Raw genomic sequence first — 6,894 nt, 5'->3', positions numbered from 1 at the left:
CCTTGGGGTCTAGACAGCTTTTCAAAACTTGGCACTTTGTCGAAAAGAAAGCTATGAAGGTGCTGAGCTTGTGAAAGGGGTGGGGGCTGGAGGGAGGGGAGATAGGTACTGGACTTGCAAAGGGAAGCTGAAGGGAGAAGCGAGAGGTACTAGACCTCCAAAGGGGAAACGGAATAGGAGTGAGGGAAGACAGAGGAATATTTGCTGGAGCAGAAGGAGGGAGAGATGCTGGCCTACTAGGAGACAAGAGGGAGAGATGCTGGCATGTTGGGAGGCGGGCTTAGAGACACAGAAGATTATGATGGACAGGGCAAGAATAGGAACACAAATGTGGGAGATGCTCAACATGGTAGTAAGATAGAGACAAGAACTTAGGGGTCATGCTGGGTATGATAGACATGGAGAAAAAATAAGTGCCAAAAGGATAAAGAGACTCTGGCAAGACAGTTACGAGAGAGGACAGCAGAAACCAGAGACTGAGACCAACACTATCACAAAACTAAAATTACCAGACAACAAAAACAGAAAAATATGTTTATTTTCTTATTTATTTATTAATTACAATATATCAGGAGGGAGTGGCGTAGTGGTTAGAGCAACAGCCTCGGCACCCTGAGGTTGTGGGTTCAAATCCCATGCTGCTCCTTGTGACTCTGGGCAAGTCACTCAATCCTCCATTGCCCCAGGTCCATTAGATAGATTGTGAGCCATCCGGGACAGATAGGGAAAATGCTTGAGTACCTGATTATAAATAGCTTAGATAACTTTGATAGGAGGCGTATAAATACCTAAAAAAATAAAATTAAAAATAAATCAGGCTTTGCGACGTATGTATGCTTGAGCTGGTTTAAGGCATGGCAGGGGCTACGAGAGAAATCTCATTCATTGGCCTTAAATCTCTAGACCTGGAATGGGCCACCTTCAGCATATCTGAAAGTCTGGGAGGAGCATGGGCAGAATGCAGAGTTGCAAGCATAAATTATTGAAAACTATAACTTAAGTACATTATAGCAATTTAGGCATGAGGCTTAACACCAGGTGTGTCAAACATGTGGCCTGCAGGGCCTGCAGGGTGGTATCTAATGCACTTTCTAAATTTACCGTTTGGTTGATTAAATGATGTGAATTTGGCTCTTAGGTAATTGTAATGGGAAGAATAGAGAGGATGAATATTTTAGTGCAGCCCATTGACGAATGCACGGCTGCTATAGTGGCCCATCATTGGTCATGAGCTTGATATGCTGCTATGCTCATTCTTTTTTTTTTTTTTTTTTTTTTAATTCTTTATTTCTATTTTAAACATATTATCAAGAATAAACTTCTTGTACAGAATATGATTAAGTCAACATGTTATAAAAAAACAAAAGAAGTAACATTTATATAACAAAATTACAATTTACTCAATCAAATTAAGTCCCAAAATTAAAGATCCAAGATGTTCCTGAGTGAGAAAACTATTTAAAAGAAAAAAGAAAAATTCAAGTTACAAATTAGGCGGTCAGATGAGAATGGACCAAGAGTAAATTTATGCATTGAGACTATGCTCATATTCTAAAAAAGAATATAGGCATCTATTTTCTTTATGGAATGTTTGCCACATGGGTGCCCTCTAGGTGCCTAAATATAGGTGCACTGTTACAGAACTGCTCTTTAAATGTAGATGACTATGACTTCAGCCCTTCCCCTCCCAAGGGGCAATGAACATTGATTTCATAGCATTCCTGGCCCCCTCTGACTTCGGGTGCAGAGAAACTGTTCCAAGAATCGACCAATGAACATTGATTTCATAGCATTCCTGGCCCCCTCTGACTTTGGGGTGGAGAGAAACTGTTCCAAGAATCGACCAGATTTACTAGCCCAGCCTCTAGCTTCCTTTTTTTTTCAAAAGGAAACACACATTAGGGATAAGAAGCAGCCAATGGGGGGGCCATGAAAGCACCATCTGCCAGTTTTACCACTCTGCTGGCTCAATGCCAAGGGCAGCAAGAGGAGCAGATTTTTGTCGGTAGCCAGCAGTGTGGCGTGTGCCATTCTGCATTTGCCCCTTCTCCTCTTTCCAGGGCTGAAGTTCTGCAAACATCTCCACCTCCCTGGAAGGACAATTTCCAAAAACCATTTACTCTGGTTAATAAGCTGTCTAAAAATTGCTCACCCTGTCTGTGGGTACAAAAGTATATCTGGGATCAAAAGCATATGAACCTATACTCAAAGAAAAACTAGACAAGCTTGAAGGTGGGGGTTAGGTCAAGGGAGGCAAATAGGTACGGAGATTTGCATTTTCAAAACGACATGCATTGTGAAAGGAAAAATGTACTTGCCTAAAAGCAGTTTTCTAACTATGCACATATCTGATATCAAAAAACAGACATTTTAATCTAATCAAGTGTGGGATGAACACAGAGGATCTAGAATCAGAAAATAATATTAAAAATTGAACTAAGGCCAGTACTGGGCAGACTTGCACGGTCTGTGTCTGTGTATGGCCATTTGGTGGAGGATGGGTGGGAGGGTGTAGATGGGCTGGAGTAGGTTTTTAACGGAGATTTCGGCAGTAGGAACCCAAGCACAGTACCGGGTAGAGCTTTGGATTCTTGCCCAGAAATAGCTAAGAAGAAAAAAATTTAAATTGAATCAGGTTGGGCAGACTGGATGGACCATTCGGGTCTTTATCTGCTGTCATCTACTATGTTACATTTTTTAATGAGTATAACTTATGGGCAGACTGAATGGGTTGTTCAGGCCTTTATCTGCCGTCATTTATTATGGGGTCCTTTTACTAAGGCACACTAGCCATTTTGGTGTACGCTAAATATTTGCATGCGCTAAATGCTAACGCATCTGTAGACTATAATGGACGTGTTCGCGTTTAGCGTGTGCTAAAATGGCTAGCACACCTTAGTAACGGGACCCCCTATGTTACTATGTTAGAATCTGTGGGACTTTGCGGCTAAGTGGGTGGTTTTGAACACTGATCCCCTTTAAACGTTGCTGGTTAGACGGCTACTGCACAACTCCATACTTTCTATTCCGCTTCAGTAGGTTTGTGGCCCTGCATGATAGTTTGGTCTTGCTCTGATTTTAACCTTTGGGCAATTTGCTCTCATAGCTTGTGACTTCACACTGAGGAAACACTCAAAAATTATAAATTAATAACCAAATGTTGTATTTTAACGCAGTTGGTGGTTATTTAGTCCTGTGCATTCTCTGTGCTGTATGAAGAACTTTAAGTACTAGCTGATTTCACTTCTGGCAAATCCAGGCAAAGCTACCAAGTTTCCCAGTTCAAGGAGGGAGACGTTTGTTGTTGTTTTTGGGGGAGTTTTTTGCCAGTCCCGGTTCTGAATATACATTCTAAGATAGTGTTATTTGTCATCTCTGATTCTACCTGTTGAAATCAATGTTGTGCAGTTTAATTATTTTTTTGGGGGGGAGGTCACATGCATACAAAATTAGGAAGGATGCAAAAGTTTGCCCTGTCCCCCTGCTCTCTGCCCCTGGCCTTCTCTCTCTGTTCCCCCAAGACCCTCAAATACCTTCAGTGGTGGGAGCCCCACTAGAAGAGGTCCTCAGTGTTAGAAACTGGGACCCGACAGGGTCGTGTTGAGATGAAACTTCTTTCTCAGGGGTCCTATTGCAAAATATAATAAAATAAAATTCAACTAACTCATGTGTGTGTGTGTGTGTGTTTTGACCAGTGGTGTTTGGTAGTGATGCTTCATGTCCCATAGTGCAATATGCACAATGAATAAGCATGAGAGATATTTGCATGCAATAGAGGAAATGCAGGCTAAATACATTTCATACATATTCATTGTAAGTACACTTCTCCCTCCGTATTCGCTGTGACAGAATACAAAAAAAAACTTTTTCATATGTTATTTGCTGTTTTCTATTAAAAACCATCATGAATATGGTGAAACCGCGAATAATATGGTGAGAGACCTGGCCTGTTCCTGAAGGAGAGCCAAAACACAGTGAAGAAAGTGCTGGGAATCGGCGATTTTCTCTGTAAATGGTTAGAATCAGTGATTTCTTATTCAAGCTGATATAATTTTGTGGGAGGAACCAGCAAGTTAAAATCCGTGAATAATCGAAACTGTGATGGCTGAAACCGCGAATACGGAGGGAGAAGTGTATCCTGAAAATCCAACTTGCCAGGTGATCCCTGAGGACTGAGTTGTCAGAAATCGACAATAAACTCAAAATCTCCTTTCTGGAACTGGATAACTTGGCAGCTCTGTCCAAGTCAAGCTGGGACAGAGGCAGTGCTCCCTCTAAGCGGGCGGGTGTTGTGAGCAAACTTTTTTTCGCTGTGAGCTAAAAATATCGGGCGCCAGCAAGTTATGAGCCAACTCGCCCGATTCTCCTCTCGCCGCCCTGCCATCTGCCGTACGCCGTGCGCTGTGACGAGAAACTTGTGCGCTGCGATGTAATATTTTGTGCGCCAGCGCACGCCAGCGCAGCTTAGAGGGAACACTGGACAGAGGAGGTTAGGAGAACAAGTGTAATTTCAGATACCTTGTCATCAAGCAGACAGATTTGTTCTTCTCTTTGTCTCAGTTAGTGTATATGGGTTTGGGGTTCTCTCTCTTTCTGAGGCAGGCACTTCTAGGTTGGGGTCTGTTTTGTTTTTTTGTTTTTTGTTGGGGCCAAGGATGCTGGGAGTATAACTAGATGAATGAAGGAACAAATGACAATAGTTGTGAAAACCGCTGTGGTTTTTTTTGTGCATTTTCCTGACAAATGTGACATGTTCTACTATTACCTCAAAAATGACTTCTCTTTAACAATTTGTGTACAGTTTCTAATAAAACTCAATATCTGAGCCTTCTGAAACCCTTCTTGTCTTCAATCTATTTCTTTAAAATAAACTACTGCAAACATTGAGGTTAATATACAGTGCCCCAATCTATGGAAAAAGATAATTCAATAAGTCAATTTGGTTATGTTTAACCAGATATCTGGTTAAGTCGGCACCACTAAGGGGCAGGGAATTCATCAAAAGGTGCTAACCGCATTAGCATGCAGTAAACGCTAAAGATACTCATAGGAATTTAATGGATGTTTTTAGCGTTTACAACACATTAGTGTTTTCTATCCCGCAAATACCTTTCAGTTCAAAGTGGTTTACAAAAAGAGTTGGCCTGGGCACTCCCAGAGAGCTTACAGAGTTGATAGATAGAGTGAGCTTACACGAATTGAAGACTAGCATGAGCAATGGGTTTTGGGGGGACGGTTTATAAGGTTTTTGATTAGCTCATTTGACAAATTTTTTGAAAAGTATATTTTGTAGTTGGTCATCTTGGTCGGTAGCTTGGAGAGGTGGCAGTCTATTTTCGCTGCTCTAGTGACTAGTAGTTCATCATAGTTTTTTGCTTTGTATGCCTTTTGCTGGGGGATGGGTGAAGAGAGCCTGTGTTCCCCTTGGTCTTTGATGTGTTATTTCTGATCAGGTGTTTAAGTAGCTGGGACCAGTTCCATTTAGGGCTCTGAAAAGGGCTTGTAAGCGTGCTTGTATTGGGAGCCAGTGTAAGTCTTGGTAAGTAGTGGTAATGTGATCGTATTTTTTCAATGAGTATATCAATCTGAGAGCTGTGTTTTTCACCGTTTGTAATTGTTTTAAGGTATAGGTGGGCATGACAGGTATAGGCTGTTACAGTAGTCCAGGAGACCCAGGATTAGCTCTTGGACCATGAGTCTGAATTGTTCTTTGTTGAAGTATTTTCTGATTTTTCTTAGGTTGTACATGGTTGCGAATGCCTTCTGGACTGTTTTGCTGATTTGATTTTGCATGGTGCAGCCCTTGTATATTATTATTCCCAGCAGTTTTAGGTTGGGTTGTAGGGGGTATAAGATGGAGTTTAATTCTAGGTTTGTTATGGAGGGTGTTTTGGTTTTTTTCTAGAAGTAGGAATTTGGTTTTGACTTGGTTCAACTTTAGTTTGTGGTCTCTCATCCATTGTGATATTGTTTCTAGTGTTGTATGTATTTTGATTGTTGTGTCATTGGTGGAATGGTCGAAAGGCATGAAGATGGTGATATCATCTGCGTAGCTGTATGAGGTTATGTCTTTGTCTAGGTATGTGCCGAGTGTGGCTATGTAGAGGTTGAAGAGTGTATGTAAATGCAGTTAGCGCCTGTTGATAATTTCCCCCAGTAAATGTCATAGGTTAAAAGTTTACTGGGTATCTTTATTCAGCTAATATAGATGTGCCATTTAGGATATAGAATTTAGCCAGTTAATAGGGCTAAATATCATCATTATTATATGCAATTCATATCCCACTATGAATTTTAGATAGAATTAGAAATTTTGATAAATAAATAGATGTGGAGGGGGTATCACAAGGCAGAACCCGACAGGTGCCACTGAAATACAAAGAAGGGACATTTACCAGTAGACTCATCAAGAAGTCTGCTACTACTTAATATATAAAAGGAAATTTTAGAAGTTAGCTCCTAAATTGAGGAGCCAATAGTGAGCCTAAAATATAAAACAATAGCACTGTTCTACATAGGTGTCTAATAAATAAATTGAATGCCCTACGTTTGGGTCCAAAGTGATGAACTGGGTCAGAAATTGGTTGAGTGGAAGGTGACAAAGGGTAGTGGTCAATGGAGATCGCTCTGAGGAAAGGGATGTTATCAGTGGTGTGCCTCAAGAGTCGGTTCTTGAGTCTGTTCTTTTTTAACATTTTTGTAAGTAATGTTACTGAAAGGCTGACGGGGAAGATTTGCCTCTTTGTAGATGATACCAAATTCTGCAATAGAGTAGACGCCACGAATGGCGTGAATAACACGAAGAAAGACATAGGGCTCCTTTTACAAAGGTGCGCTAGCGTTTTTAGCGCATGCACTGGATTAGCGTGCGCTATAGCGCATGCTACCCGAAAA

Source organism: Geotrypetes seraphini, chromosome 12 (assembly GCF_902459505.1).
Source record: "Geotrypetes seraphini chromosome 12, aGeoSer1.1, whole genome shotgun sequence".
In the NCBI taxonomy this organism is placed as follows: Eukaryota; Metazoa; Chordata; class Amphibia; order Gymnophiona; family Dermophiidae; genus Geotrypetes; species Geotrypetes seraphini.
The sequence above is the reverse complement of the archived record's forward strand: the minus strand, read 5'-3'. Positions refer to the sequence as shown.